Here is a 16,785-nt window from a genome sequence, read left to right as displayed (position 1 = left end):
TGAGTTTCTCTTTCCTCTATAGTCTGGTTTCATTGCACACAAGGTGATTATTATCAATCTTAATTTTAAAGGAGTCCAGAGGAATACTTTGCCAATGTTTTCATTTTCAAACTCCCAGTTAGGAAACTCTTCCTTACTCTAACTTACTATCTAACCCAAGTCTCTCTGGTTTTAATTTATTCTGTAACATGTGAAAAAAACTCAGCATCATGCTGATCAGGCTGCCCCCCCCCCGCCCCCAAAGGCCTAGATGTGGGGACTGGGAGCCTGAGAGTCACAAAGAGAGCAGAGGGCGGCATTTACTTGGTGTACTTTCTCTTGCCAGCAAGATAGACTGCACTTGCCTGCAGGGCTGGAGGAGGGAGGAGAATTACTCCTGATCATTCTGTCCTGATTCTGAACCCAGCTGAAACTCCTTCACAAGAAGGGAGTATCGCTAGTGAGGAGAAAATGCACTTGCTGCCATGAGCTCAAAGACAAATGTCCTGTATAAAGGATTCTTGCATCTGCAGACACTGTAAAGTTTCTAAGGTAAGATCTTTTCCAGTCTATTTGCCCTGTGAGGAGGTGATGGAAGAAACTGAGGCACACTCAGCTTGTCAGACACGGGCCCAGGAGTTTCTGTGGCTTCCTCTTTCCAAGTCACACCAATCAGTTTGCTTCTTGGTCCCTTCTGACACACCAGTTCAAAGGATTTAGGGGCAAAAACAACAATTCGTGTGGTGCTCCCAAGGCATCTGGCATGGTACCTGCATCTAGAAAGTGCCATGATGACTGATTCTCATCTCAGAGATTACTGTCTCCCTGCCCCCAGTCATCACAATTCAGGGATGTTTGGGCTTCAGGTGGAAGTCTGCTTTTCCCTTCTCTCTTGAATTCAGTCTGGTCAATATGAAAGGAAACCTGAGTGTGACTCCTGGTTTAGGAAATGTTCCATAAAAAGACATGCCATGCAGCCTTCGGAGCATGATGGAAATTATTATAGAGGTATCTTCACAAAGTTTATAATAGTTAAGGATACGGGAACTTGCAGAAGGGATAATTGGAGCCAGTTGTTAAGTGTTGAGAATCATTTTGGTTTTGGTGACAGCAAAAGTGCTAGCAGGACTGAGACCAAAGCAGTCACAACTCTTTATGCCAATGGGGTGACGACATGGGCATTTCTGTGTCTACTACATTCCAGCAAGTAGCTTAGTGACATTATGGAGACCTAGGAACAAACTCCAGCCTGAGGTCACGGTACATGCTAACAGCTGGTTCATGGTCATGATATCAAAGAAAGAAAATATGTGAAAATCAAGAGAGGAGTCTCCATTAGATTAGTGAATGAGGACTATGAACTTCTTTGGGGACCAAAAACAAACAATAAACAAAACAAAACAAAACAAAAACAGGAAAAACACCGTGCCCAGAGAGTAGAAAAAAAAAAAGAAAAATTAGCATGAGTGTATCAAGGGTATATGAAGCTCTGAAGCTTCCTGGGAAGGAAATGATGTGGAATATTACCAGCTAATTACTGGGCAGAATCTTTTGCCAGAGTTGGAAAGAACAGAACCAAAGGGGAATCAACCTCCCCCTTCGTGAAGTACTCATTTCAAAGCCCAATTAAGCCTCCGTGGCTCTGATTTCTTGGCTGTGGACAAGGTGTGTGGTGTTCTCATGTTTTCCCATGCTGCTGCCAAGCTTACCCCACACTGTGTCCTTGGGTGTCACCTGACGACATCATGAAGCTGAGACACCTGAGTTCATACCTGCTCGGGCAGGACTATAGCCAAATCAGCTCAATTTCAGATTGAATTTTCAATTCTCACTTCAGAGCCTCAGTCCCCTGGATGAGAGGCTGGCAATCTGTGCACCCCTCCCAACTGTCTCGGAACTTCTGTGCTGAGGGGCTTTTATACAACAGTGTGTCTGTCAGTGTCTCCGCTAAGCTAAGCAGTTGTCTCTGCAAGATACCAGGTCAGTCTCTCAGAGTCCCTGTGATCACCCTCCTCCCCAAACATTTGCACCTCAGTGCCACGCCACCATGTGCCAAGATCAAATGGCCTTTCTCCATATTTAGGTATAAAGACACAAGTGGTGTTTATGTGGACAGGAAAGGACAGGAAAGATTTCTTTTCCTTAAGTGTCTCATGATTATGGAGGATTCACACAGGTTCTGGAGTCAGGAAGTCTGCATTCTAGTTCTGGCATTGCTGCTCACTTAGTTGAAAGCTTCCCTTTGTTTAAGTGCAAAGAAGAGGGGGTTGTCCTGGGTAAGTAATAGGATCTGGTCTAGTCTTAATGCTCTTTAATAACCTGTGAAAATGACTTTCAGTTGTGAAGGAGGCTTTGGAATTGTGTTCTGTCCTGCCATTTGCCTTTCTTGAGTCCCTTGTTCTTTCCCTGCACTGAATCCTCATGCACTTGGTGCAGCCCTTAGGACATCTATTATGTTCTATCTATCTACAGCAGTTTGAATTCTTGATGTCTCATTTCCTATAGATTATAAGTCTGGGGGGCATTAGGGATGACATTTTATGTACTTTGACTTGTCATCAAAGTACCAAGAAAAGTGCCTGGCATGTAAGTGTTTGGTGAGTTCTCAGAGTCTAGCATGGGAACCATGAAAGGCAGGTGCCTGGTGTCTGGGAATGATTCCCAACCGCTTCTTAAGTCACATGTCTCAGTTAGTATTGCAGCCTTGGCAGGTATGATGAGTGACAGTTGAAATCTTTCATTTCAAGTTGTTTGGGGTCAACTTGTATGTTTTGTGTTCTTCAGCTTTTCTTTGGATTATGGTCCTTGGGATTTTTTATGATCATTTCTGTTGTGTTTTTTGCTCAGCACTGATACTAAAGATGCCATGCCCTGATGCCTGTTGCTTCAGCAGTCTTGAATCAGGAGGATCTGGTGGGAAAGATTTGAGGTTTAATTGAACATGACTATTAAGGTGTCAAGTGTTCTACTGGGAAGCAGTCATTTAATTAATGGATACAGAGACACATTTTCCCTTCTATTACTTTTTTCCTACTTTGCTTTAAAGGAAAGAGACCAAAGCAATTTACAGTAGGTATAGTTATCTCCTTTTTTCTGAGTTTATCAGGAAATTTGTAGACTACTTTGAACTTCTGTATTGCTAGAGGCAATTAATTAATTAATTAAATTGGTCCCCATGGCATCACATTGGTAATTTATAAATTTTTTTTCTTCAACATTTATTTATTTTTGGGACAGAGAGAGACAGAGCATGAACGGGGGAGGGGCAGAGAGAGAGGGAGACACAGAATCGGAAACAGGCTCCAGGCTCTGAGCCATCAGCCCAGAGCCTGACGCGGGGCTCGAACTCACGGACCGCGAGATCGTGACCTGGCTGAAGTCGGACGCTTAACCGACTGCGGCACCCAGGCGCCCCTTTTTTTTTTTAATTTTTTTTTTATTTTATTTATTTATTTTTTTCACATTCATAATTTATAACGTCAGTGATAATTTATGATGTCAGCAACTTCAGGGTTTGATGGTGCTCAGTTCTGAGAAGGATACGAAAGAAATGCAAGCCATAGCTATAGAAGACATTTGTCATGATTTTTGAGTGTCCGGTGCTTAACTCTCTACCTATGTGTGGGGAGTCTTCATCTTATGAAGCAACATCTTCCTATCGCCAAAGAATGTGAAGATGCCAAATGCTTGTTTTCCTGGCCTTTTCTACAACTGGAGCATGGGCATATGACTTGGTGCTATGGACTGAACAATTGGGTCTCCTCAAAATTCATATATTGAAGCCCTAACCCCCAATGTAATGATATTTGGAGGTGGGGCCTTTGGGAGATAATTAGGTTTGGAAGAGGTCATGAAGGTGGGACCCCATGTTCTTTCCCTGATGGGCTTAGTGTCTTTGTAAGAGACCAGAGAGCTTGTTCTCTCTCTCTCTCTTGCTCTCTCTCTCTCCCTCTCTCTCTGCCATGTGATCACACAGCAGGAAGGGAGCTCTCTGCAAGCTAGGAAGAGGGCTGTCACCAGAAACCAAATCTGCTAGTTCCTAGACCTGCAAGAAGTAAATGTTTGATGTTTAAGCCACCCAGTCCACGGTATTTTCTTACAGCAGCCCGAGGAGACCAAGATCTCTCGATGCTACCATCTGGGGGCAGTGACCCCTTTTTTGGAAGCCAATTGAAACAAAGAAACCTAGAACACTTGAATTTTACCCTAGGGAGGGTGGTGGTCACAGCGGCTGCAACACAGAGGTTTCTGAGGTGGTTGTGGCAACAGTTCTATTTGCAGTGTCCAGTGTCCAGCAATGGGGCTGTTGGAGGTATGCATTGGGAGGGCTGTGTCCATTGATGCTGGGAATTTGTCTTCACAAGACCGACCAGTTCTGTGGTGGGATCTGTGGCCTCATTTTTGGCTGTATAGCCTCTAAGCCTAATTTTCCAGACCTCCTGAAGATTCTGTGCCCTACATAATACATTTTAATAAGTTCCTTTTTCTGCTTTAATTAGTCAGAGTTGGTTCCTATTGCTTCTATCTGAGAACTGTGATTGATCCATTTGCCTGTGACCTCGGAGTTTAGAGTATTGTGTTGGAGGTGACTAACATATAGGAAACATCTGGAATCTATATTTAGTGCATACATTTTGTCTAATACATTGTGCTTCTTACTAAAAACGCTACAGGAATAGGGAATAGGAAGAGCAAGTTAGTGTAAATAAAGTAAATAAATGCAAAAGGGGGAGGTTTGGGAAAAATTAAACAAGATGATGTTTATAAAGCACAGCACATTGTTGATAGTAAATGCACAGAAATGGATAACAGCAACAATCAGGGCTAAACCAATATAAATAGCTAGCACTTACTCAGCGCTTACTGTGAGCCAGACTCTGTTCTGGTGCTTTATTTTTAGGTGACTATACGGCCAGTTTACCTGAAGGGAGCCCTGGGGTATTCTGGTCAGTGTACATTGATCTTGGATTTTTCATCTTTTAACAGTATTTTTATTGATAGCTGAATTAACATAAGTCAGAATAACTTTCTAGCATTGCTTTGCTAACCTATGACAGAATCAACCAATGATGATCCCATCTCGTTTTTTCCAGCATCTTCCAGACACCACATAAGTAGCACTTACTTTTCATGGTCTGCATTCAGAACGCTCACTGTTAAAATGAAGTGCTCCCAGGCAGGAGCACGTAGGGACAGCTGACTCTTTCCAGGCTGGGTGGAGTTAGGGGACAGGATACCATTTGTTGTTCCTACTGGCCGCTTGGTGACTAGGCAGACGTGCCAAGGCCTGGGAGAGAAGCTACTAGCCTACGGGTACTGGCGACAAATACGGTTAAGAAACTGTTTAAAATATGTGACTCTGTGCCAGGAATGAGTATTCTGCTTATATCGTTTTTCTAAATGTTCAGAAAATCGACATAAAGAAGTTCAAAAAAATGTTTTTTGGCTTTAATGTGTACAGATATGTGTCATTTTATTTTCTTTGAAAAAATTTATTTCTGAAATCATTTTGAATAGCACTATTTTATAGATCCACCACTAAATAAAAAAAGGTTGTTGATCAGTAAATAAATATTTCAGAAATAACATGTATTTTACTTATTTTTAGTGCTCCTTTTCACTTTCGGAAGTATTTTATTTTAGACAATGTATTATAAGGTCACCTTATTTATTTTTATTTACTCAATCCTCACAACAACCCTGTCAACCAGATTTTTCTTTTCAAATTTCTATTTACAGTTCAGGAGACTGAGGGCCGGTGATGTATAAAATATGCTGCTTAAAACACTCAGGTAGTCAATAGCAAGCTAAGATTTCAAACTTGATAATTTGGCTTCAGAGTCTTTGCTCACAACCATTACTCAAAAGTAGGTTTCACATGGGGCACCTGGGTGGCTCAGTTAGTTAAGCAACTGACTGGCTCAGATCATGATCTCACGGTCCGGGAGTTAGAGCCCTGTGTCAGGCTCTGTGCTGACAGCTCAGAGCCTGGAGCCTGCTTCAGATTCTGTGTCTCCCACTCTCTCTGCCCCTCCCCTGCCCATATTCTGTCTCTCTCTCGCTCTCTCAAAAATAAATAAGCATTAAAAAAAATTTTTTTTAAAAGTAGGTTTCATAGAAGATATAGGACTCTCACCCAAAGACCTGTCCTCCCTGACCAGTGACTTACTAGCACATAACCCAGGGCAATTCACTTCCCCTCCCTGAGCTTCTGATTCTTTATAAATGGGGATGCTACTGCCTATCTCATAGAGTTGCTGGAAAGATTCAATGAATTAACATATCAGAAAGTGCTTTTGTAAGCTGAAGATACTGTATATATTTAACACCACCATATGTAGAATTTTCCCATAAATCTAAGGCAATGTTGTGTGGGCTGATGCCCCAAACTGAAATCAGGGATAGGCAATGACTCTTCATTGCTCCTGTTTCTATTTCCAGTTGAATAAATTGGAGGATAACTCTTCAGATGCTTGTAAAGAAACACACTGTATCCTTAAATATAAGGACCCTTATACTGGTAACAGGAAGCATAAGCATGTGTGGTTGAGTTTTCCTGAATCCATATAGAGTCATAGAGTCAAGGCAGCTGATGGATTTGAAATCTGGCCTATTCCTTTAGAGGTGTCTGCCAGCAAAGAACCATTCCTGACTTGTATCTCTGATATCTTAGACTCCTGCTGCCTAAAATCTAGGTGGAAACTGGAAAAAAAATCCATGTCATTGTGGCTGGCTGATAGATTTTTTAATGATTCCATGAAGGGAAGATGATTTCCTGTCCTCATGGCCATTGCTCAGGTCTAACCACTATCCCTTGGACAACTATAGGAGCTCTAATTGCCTTGAATTTGAATTCCTCTGACCCATTTGCTTTATAGTGCTACATAGATTTTTCTGAAATGAAAACCTCATCTTTCCACTGTCCTGTTTGCAATCCTTCAGTGACTGCCCTTGTCCTTAGGATAAAGTTTAAAGTCCTTTGCATGGTCAGCTAAACACCTATGATTTTTTCATGCCCCACTCTCAATCCACATAGTTTGGATGGATTTGACTAAATTCCATGTGACTGAGTGGGCATCTGACCCAGGCCTGACCAGTAATACTATTAGAGATTAGTTAAGGGATGGGCATAAGATCTAAGCCAATGGGAGTTAGGTTGGGAGTTGAAAAGAGATTCCTTATGAGTCCTGTAACCAGCTATACTGGAAAAATAATTTACCTCTTGAACTCCCTAGTAACTGGAGTCACTGCATTCCAAATTTTGTTATTTAAGCTATTTGAATTGTTTTTCCTAAGACCTAAAACCAAAAGATTCTTGACTCACACACTAATATACAGAGTTATTCATGCTCTGGCAAGGCTTACCTCTATCTCCTTGTTTTCCTGATATACTATGTTGAGTTTCCTAATGCACCATGCTGCTTTCTGCCTTTGGGCCTTTGCACAGCCTGTTCTCTCTACCTAGAAGACCCTTTACTGTCCTGCTCTTCTTCTTCATCCTCCAAACTTATCTATTCACCCTTCAAAATATCACTTGAGAAGGATGTCTACCAGAAGACTTCCCTGGAACCTCGGTGTGATTGAGTTTCCCCTTCCTGTGTTTGCTTTCTGAGAACACTTACCACTCCACAATGTAACCACTAGTCTATTTCTCTGTCTTCCCTTTTATATTATAAATTCCTTGGGAAAAATGGCTGTATCTTATTTTACTGTGCATCTCTACCTGTTAGGAGACAATGTTATGAAGCTCAATAAATGCTTGTTGAATGAAGATATAGTTCATACTTGGCTAGAATTTTCTCTAGTCCAGATAATTTTTGGCACACTGAGGAAACTTATCCGACTTAACAAGAGTTCTGTATCCTTTCAAGTTGGATTCTATTTAGACTAAATTACTATTTACAGCAAATGTCACTTCATACTCTAATATATTAAAATTACTCCCTCTCCAAGAGAGAGACAGTCTTCTGCTCAGTGAGACTTGGAGTGGGAGTCTCCTTTAACCTCCAAACAAGCCTAGGCTAGGCAGGACTCAGAATGAGTTGCTGGCAAGAAATCTCAGAATGGACTCTGACCAGTGACTTGTGAGTGATTGGATGTGATGAGCTCAGGAAGATGGTGTTGTAACTGTCAAAGTACTTCTAAAGAGTTACTCACCTTCCACTCATTTCTCAGTTCACCCTTCCTGGCTCCTTCCACTTCCACAGAAACAGCTCTTGCTCAAGCTCTTGCTCAGTACACGATTATCACAAATCCGTTGACGCATTTTGGTCCTTGTTTGACTTGAATTCTCATCAGCATTTCAATGCGCACCATGCTGCCTATCTCAAACACTGGCTTCTCTGCTTCTGTGACTCCAGCTTTACACTTATCTTTCCAGGTGCCTTGTTTCAGTCTTTCTTTCAGGCTCATCTTCCTCCCCACAGACAACTGGACCCTTAAGCTTCAGTCCTGGCTTTCCTCTGCTGACATTCTCCATTCTCTTCCTACAAGATCTCATCCACATCCAAGGCTTCAATTTTCCCCACCATGTACATGATTCACAAATTTGTATCCCTAGCCTAACTTTTCACTTATGCATCAGACTTGTATGTATAATTGTCCCCGAACAGCTCCACTTAGAGGACACTTCACACTCAACATATCTAAAACCAAACTCTAGATCTTTGGTCCCAAATGTAGTGCTCAATCTGTGTTTCCAGTCTCAATGGAGGGGCAACATCTTATATCCATTTACTCAAGTTAGAAACCCAGGTGTCATCTGTGATATCTTGTTTCTCCTTTTATTCAATCCATCTCTAAGGCCAGGTGAATTTATGGAAACACCTTTTGAATACTTTCACCTATCCATATTTACCACCACTGCCAAATCAAAGTTTCTGCTCCATTACAATAATCTCCTGAATGATTTTCCAACTTACACTCTTTCCCTCCTTCAATATATTTTCAAGCCTGTAATGATAATCATCTTTTTAAAACATACATTTGTTTTGTGTCACCACACTGTTTAAAAACCTTAATGGTATCCCACTGCTCTTGGACAAAGATAAATTCCTTCTCTTGACCTTCAGGGCCCTACATGGTCTAGCCTCCACTTATATTTCCTGCCTCATCTTTTACCTGTATCTTTGGTTTCTTTAGCATTGTCTTCTTCGGGTCACACTGGCCCTCATTCAACCCTTCCTTTTGCCATACTCCCTCCCAGTATTTTTACATGTTCCTTTCATTCCCTTCTTGATCTGGTTAAGTCCTACTCATTCTTTAGATCTTAGTCCAATGGTCATTTCTTCAGAAGAACCTTCCATGACATTCCACTTCAGGTCTCCTGTGTGCTCTCAGTCTGCTGAAGACCTCTCCTTCATAGCACTAACCAAAGTTTTAGCTATGCCTTCATTTGTATAATTATTCGGTTTATAGTCTGTCACTATTACTAGACTGTTTGCCTCATGAGGGCATGGCATTCTGATTTTGCTTACCTGTTTCCCCCCCCCCCCCATTAGTTAGGTAATGCTACATAATAAACCACTCTAAAATTTCACTGTCATATGAGGAGATGGTCAATATTTTTAGCCATTAGGGAGATAAAAATCAAGATCATAATGAAGTACCACTTCATACCCATTAGCATGGCTATGATAATAATAATAAAAAGGAAAACAGGTGTTGGCAAGCATGTGGAAAAACTGGAATGTTCGTACATTGTGGGAATGTAAAGCAGTTCAGCTGCTGTGGGGAGCAGTCTGATGTCTCCTCAAAAAGTTAAGCATAGAATATAGATGATCTTACAATTCCACTCCTAGGAATATACCCCAAATAACAGGAACAGGTACTCAAGTGTATGGACATGCACATTCAAAGATGGAAACATCCCATATGTCCAACAGCTGGATAATGGGTAAAAAAAAAATTGTGGTATATACATACAATGGAATAATATTCAGCCACAAGGAAGAATGAAGTATGGATATGGGCTACAATGTGGATGAGCCCCCAAAATACTATGCTAGGTATAAAATGGCACATACTGTATGATCCCATTTATGTGAAATACCCAGGAGAGGTAAATCCATAGAGATGGAATGCAGATTAGCGATTGCCAGGGGCTGCAAGGAGGGGAAAAATGGGGGAGAAAATGCTCAATGGATGCAGAGTTTCCTTTTGGGTGGCAAAAATGCTTTGGAACTAGATAGAGGTGATAGAACATTGTGAATGTTCTAAATACTACTGAATTGTTCATTTTAAAACAGTTACTTTTGAATTATGTAAATTTCACCTCAATAAATTATTTAAAGGAACAACATTTATCATTTATGATTTCACAAGAATCTCCAAGATTGGCCAGACTCAGTTCTATTGTTCTGGGTGAAGCTCATTGATCTCAGATGGGCTCATTCTCATGTTTTCAGTTAGCTCTAGGGTTGATTGGGGGTTGGACGATCTAGAATAAATTTGGCTTGGATGACTTGGCTGTGTGCTTTCTGTATCTCAAGGCAAAGACAAGGGTGAGGGGGATAAGACCTCTTGAGACTAAGTTCAGACTTAGCATACTCATTTCCTCTGTATTCAGTTGGTCAAAGCAAATTTCAAGACTAGATCAGATTCAAGGGGTGGAGAAATAAACTTTACCCCTTTGTAGAGAGACTGAAAAGTCAAATTACAAAGGGTTTGGATATAGGGGGAGCAGAGAATTGGGGCTCTTTTGCAAATGATACACTATAGTTTTTACCCTCATGCCTGGCATGTGGTGAGCACTCAACAAATATTTGTTCAGTTAAAAAACAAGCCATTAAATTTAGGCCCGAAGGGAGGCTGGGTTCTCAATTCAACATTTGAAATTATGAGCTCTTGTGGACTGAAAGAGAAAGAAAACCAGGATTCTTGGGATATTTGAGACCTTTCTAGATGATTTTAACTTTCCCAGTGATAAATCAGAAGCCTTTTCATCACTTGTAAGGAGGGTGGGAAGGCCCTTCATCTTCATTGTCTCTGGTCCAGTTTTACCCTTCTTTTACCCCTTGTTTTGGTCAGGGTTCAGAGGACTGTCTCATGTTAGAATTCTGAGGTAACACAAGTTTAGTAGTTATATAAGCCAGTGGCGTGCCAGAAAATGGCTGTCTTCAGAAAAAGAAAAAAGGCTGATTTGTGCTGCTTTCCCTTCCACCAGGGCCAATTTCAAGCTGCCAGCTCAAAGTCACTGAATGCAGAGTTGGGAAAAGGTACACTCAGGTGGCTCCCAAGGGTCAGTGGGAGGCAGCTCCAGTATAGCTCTCGTGCATCTCTGTCGCTCAGGGCTCAGCAACACCTTGCCGGCTTTACCTCCAGTTCTTCTGGAACTGGCAGAGTCAATGATCCACTGTGGTTTGTTGCCCTGCCATTTAAATGGTTCCTTTCATTCATTCACTTAACAGGCAATTATTGAGCAACTCCTATGTACTATTTTTTTTTAATTTTAAATTCAATAGTTAACATACAGTGTAGTCTTGGTGTTAGGAGTAGAACCCAGTGATTCATCTCCTACATATGACATCCAGTGCTCATCCTGAAAAAGAGCCCTTCCTAATGCCCATCACCTATTTAATCCTATAAACTATTATGTTAGACTCTGGGGATAAAATGACGAACAACACAAACATGGTTTCCACCTTCCTAGAGCCCCCATTCCCCCTAAGAGAAATAATACTTCCAGGTCTTTTCAAGGGCCTTTTATACCTCTGACATTTTGCTCAGAGATGCCCTGAGAGGGTGCTAGTGTGGTACATCTCTGCCTAGAGGAATAAGATCCCAAATTTCTCTTTACTCACACACAATTGTCATTTAGAGCTGTCTTTCTGGACTACTTCTTTCTAGGCTGGAACCAAATATTCAATTATAGCTCAACTATATAATTCAATTTTGATAACATTGCTTCATCACAATCTGAAAACTGAGAGGTTATTTTAGAACCAAAGAGAACCAGAAGAAATCAGAATGCATTTAATGGTTACTGTATCCCATAATATTCAACATAATGTAATCAATACATAGCACTCTGTATAAATAAACCATTTAGATTCTCACACATCTGAAGGAGAAAGAGGGCACCATTCCCAGAAGTTCTTTCCTTTTGTTAAACCATAGTTCACACCTTTGGGGAATCAAATATTCATTTAAAGCCAAATACCAAGGCTTGTGTTATCTTTTTTTTCTTCCTTTTCAGATGTACATAGTTCTCTTTTGGTATACCATTAACCATGAACATCTGTTTTTCATTTTACTATGTTACTGACACAGTGTCTTACTTTTCTTCTAAGGCAGGGGAGGGTTGGGTTGGTGGGGATAATCAATATATAAAATATAACAGCTATTGCAATATGTATATATATTTTTAGATGATTGACTGAAATTCCTAACACAGATTATGCCTTAGTGAACAAAAGAAAAATTTGTGATTTATTTAGTGTCTAGGACCCAAGCATAAAGCTTAGTACAATCAGTCATCTATAACACTCGTGGCTTTAATATTAATTGCACTTAGAAAAGCAGTGGGATAGCAATCTTTGGATGAGACAGAGCAGCCAGGAAGTGTATTTTCAGAATACAAAGCTGCTGGTTACCCTTGATGCATGTCGGGAGATGGAGCTGAGAAATAGGAACTCATCTCAGGAAAAGAATGCACTTCATCCACCAGCCAAAGTCACAAAGTCGGGAATCCTGGAAAAGAGGAAAAAGAGACTACCGCTGGGGCAATTTGGTTTAACAGACTGTTATTTCCTCATGCAAAATACATTGCCTTCCTGCCAATTCTCATGAGTATTTAAAGAAAAATAACCACTTGCACAATTACTTTGGGCACCAATATCATTGTGGGCTGTGAATGATGGGTTGTAGCGAAGTCCTGTGGAGGGCCCCCCCCCCCCCCCAGAGATGCAGAGTAGAAAGACCTGCTGAATTTCATCAGATCTGGTGTGTGTCTTCAAACCAGCCCGGTGGCCAGAGGATGAAGAGGATTATGGAGAAGTGATTGAATGTTTCTATTTGACCTGTAACTGAAGGTTGGAAATTTCAACGTTAACTCGTAGTATCAGAATGAATTTGTCTTTGCTCTTTGTTTCCATGCCACAGATTCCACATTTAGTGGAGCATACCTTCCATCCAACCTGAACTGAGGTCCCTCGAGAGTGGAGACCATCCTGGTTCATCTTAATATTCTCTCTGTTCTTGATAAGTATGGGGTGAATATCTGTTCAATGAAGGTCAGAGGGAATTAAGTTACTTCACAAACTGCAGTCTCCCTAGTTGATCACACATTTTCTGTTGCATTAATGGAGACTTGGTGGATCTACTCTCTTGGCCACCCCTGGTACAGTCGTGCCTCCTGGGTCTCGGTCTCTCTTTCTATATGGGAATAATCACACCTTATCTATTTGACAGGGGGTTCTGTGACATCAGACGTGTAGAATTCTGAAGATTCGACAAAGGACTTCCAGCACTTGTCTTAATCTCCCCTCGAGCTGAAGCCGCTACGTCATTTCTATCCAGTGGTCATTTGGCTTCTACTTAGAGGCTGTTATTGACTCCAGTAGCTAAGATGTTTCAAAGCCATATAAGTAGGTCTGCAAACAATATAGTTTTCTTTGTTTCTCAACAACTGGACAGGACTGTCTCTCTTTTGTTGCCATTGTACCTAGTGACAGAAAAGTTAATCTGGTCAGTTCCAGGCTTCTTAATTATTTCAGGTTGTAAACTCAGCATTTCAGTCAAATCCATCTCTCTGGTGGCAGGTTTTAATGCCATGCATGTTTACATAGTATCAGGGCATCTGAGAGACATCTGGTCCTGGAGAATGTAGTATGTTGGCACTCACTGCAATACACAATCCTGCCTGGTTCCTGGGCATAGAGTCTTCTCATATTGGGAACGACTACACCATCCGAGTCCCCATTTATCTCAAATTATTGACCTGGACTAGCCATTCTCAAACAGGAACCATTGGTCTCTGAAGTCATTTATACACTTAAAAGTTATTGAAGGCCCAACAGTTTTGTTTCTGTGGATTATGCCTATCAATATTTATCATATTGGTTATTGGGATGAGCACTGGGTGTTGTATGGAGACCAATTTGACAATAAATTTCATATTAAAAAAAAAGCAACTACTACATAAAAATTAGAGGTAAATATAGGGAGAAGAGAATACTTTCAGTAAAGGCATACGTAACTTCAAAAAATAAAAAATAAACAACACTGGGAGTGTATGGTGAGGAAGAATACAATGACAACTAAGATTAGTTTGGTGTCTCCACCTTGATTTGGGTTAAGGCACCAGCAATTCACTCACTACTGCTTTTTCATCATTAGTGCAAATGTCAACACAGTAAAAAGGCAAACAATACCTTGGTATTACTATGAAAATAGTTTTAACCTCATGGATGCCCAGAAAGGGCCTCAGTGACCTCCAGGAATCTGTGGGCCACAGCTTGACACACAGGCTCTGAATACAGAGTTTCTTCACTTTAACTGTAAGGCTCCTATGGTTTTTCCAGCCCTCACTGAGCTGTGTTCAAACAGTTGGCCTTAAGGGAAGGCATTCGTTTGTTCCCCATGTTTTGAGGGGTCACTAGGAATCTGTAAGGCTGCCCTAGGCCCCTCGTGGTGCTGTTGCAGTGCAGGGGGTCCGTGATGGTAAGTGATCGAAAGGCACTTTTATCTGCTCAGATCCCCAGCTTTGTATTCGAGTGGGGTTTTTTTAAAAAATAATTTTCAATTTTTGAACATCAATTTCAGAGCTTGGTGGGCACAGTGTACCCTCTCAGGGACACTCATCAATATTCTTTTAACATTGAACCCAGATCTGCCTCTTCTTATATTCACACATTGGTTATAAATCCCATCTTTTGGACTTACAAAGAACAATTCTATTCTCTTTTCTACATGATAATCCTTTAGATTTTTTCAAAAAGGGTATCAAAACCTCCCTGTCATTTCTATTCTCTAACAGTGAATGGAAATGACTTGGGTATAAGATAAACCTGGGTATAAGAGTTTTCACTGTCACTTATGAAGTGTGACCTTGGGCAAGTCATGTCATTTCTTTGATTTCAGGTTCATCATCTGTAAAATGGGAATAATAATTCAAACTTTATAAAGTGTTATGGTGATTTAAATGAGATAAGTGTTTAAGGACTCAAATTCAGTGCTGGTGCATGGTAGGCATGCAATTAATGTTACGTTTCTTCCCTTCTTGGGAATGTAATAATTGAAATAAAATATAAATGTGATTTGAAAATGTAATAATATTAAGGTATTCTTAGTCATAATGGCACATGATGCCAGTAATCTTACTAAGAATCGTTGCTATCCTCCCACCTTGGTTTTTAAAATCTATGTATTTGATCCTGTGGACTACCAATTGTGGCTGCAGAATGGTGAACTGTTGTGATATCTATAATAATAACTGTCAGTTTGGGGCTCTTTTTTTTTTCTTTTGAATGAGAGAATAAGGAGTTGGAAAAATAAATGTTCAAGGATCTGACATTGAAAACTCAATATCTACTCATAAAGTAGAGGTTTCCATAAGCAAAAGCAAGATGGATGCCTCATATTTCACAGAGGAAATTTAAGTTAAGGGGCAGATGTGGGAAAAAAATACCTTATTGTATTACCAAAAAGAATAAAATGGATCCAATGGCTTTCTATTTTTCTAACAAGCAATGGACCAGTGACATGAAAGTATAGAACAATGATCTAATTATTGAGCTCTTGTAAACTTGAAGTTCAAAAAAATGAAGTTGAGAGATGTGGAATATCACATGAAGTCCTAGGAGATGTAAAGATCATTAATCTCTTCCAGGGCCAGTCTATGCAGTAATAGGGTGGTAATTGGCAAAGACCTATTTATAGCTTTATGAATTCCAGGATGCCTCATTTATCTGGAATTATGTTTCACAAGAATAAAAAAAATTCTGATAATTAAATTACACCCCTCCTGGAAGTAAAATTGTTTTTTTTTTAATCTTAAAATAGTGGTTTAAATCCCAGTGTTCATGAATCAGTTCTAGGGACTGAACAACCTAAAATTATATGGAAGATTTTGTGGTGTTTCCTCACATGCATTTTCTTCCAAAGAGAGAATCCATATTTTTTACAGGTGTTTCAAAATGGACTATACTCCAAAAACCCTAAGAACTACTGTTTAAGCAATTTTCGAAGTAAATTTTTTTGGAATTGATTGAACTCCTCTATTTTATTTATTTCCTATCGGGAAAATGACACACTTAGGGATTTTATCTTCCTATTAATTTGTCCTAGCTTCCTATGATTTTGAAACCTTGTGTTACCTTTTTATGGTATTTCTGTCTCCTCCTTCTGTGATGCAGTTACCTTTTACCTTGTTACCAGCAAGTTTACATCTAGCAGTTTCGCCTTGCCTACTGCAAAGTAGCTGGGAAGTGAGATAACAGGGCCTGTTAGGATAATAGTAAATAGGCTTTTACTGGGACTCTGTCCTATGAATAAGCGTGAAGGTGTCAGTGAACAGATAGGGCCAGGGGATTGAGCACAGAAATGTGATGTCTCTCACTGCGTAGGCTTGCACCTGGCATATTCTGACACCCACCTTCCTCTGGCCATAGCAAATCACATGGTCAAGGAAAACCACCAGGAAGGGAAGTAAGGATGTTTCTCCCAAAGACAGCAAGTAAATATTTGCTGAACAATTACTTCATTGACCACTGTCTGCTTCTTCGCATAACTGAATTCATATTTTTTAAAAAGAAAAATAACTGTGGATCACCTGGCTATGACTTTTTAAAAGGCAGATTAAACATT

General features: G+C 40.4%; 1 long non-coding RNA gene across 2 annotated transcripts in view; it reads left to right on the top strand.

Moving 5' to 3' along the window:
• The first annotated feature begins 300 nt into the window (after positions 1–300).
• LOC111561858 overlaps positions 301–16,785 on the top strand; it is a 158,188-nt gene continuing 141,703 nt past the window's right edge. For both annotated transcript variants that reach the window (XR_002744811.2, XR_002744810.2), the window contains exon 1: positions 301–531. This is a non-coding gene — a long non-coding RNA (uncharacterized LOC111561858). The remainder of the gene's footprint in view (positions 532–16,785) is intronic.

The sequence above is a fragment of the Felis catus genome, chromosome C1 (genome assembly GCF_018350175.1).
Source record: "Felis catus isolate Fca126 chromosome C1, F.catus_Fca126_mat1.0, whole genome shotgun sequence".
NCBI classification, from domain to species: Eukaryota; Metazoa; Chordata; class Mammalia; order Carnivora; family Felidae; genus Felis; species Felis catus.
This window is presented reverse-complemented; position numbering and strand designations above follow the sequence as displayed.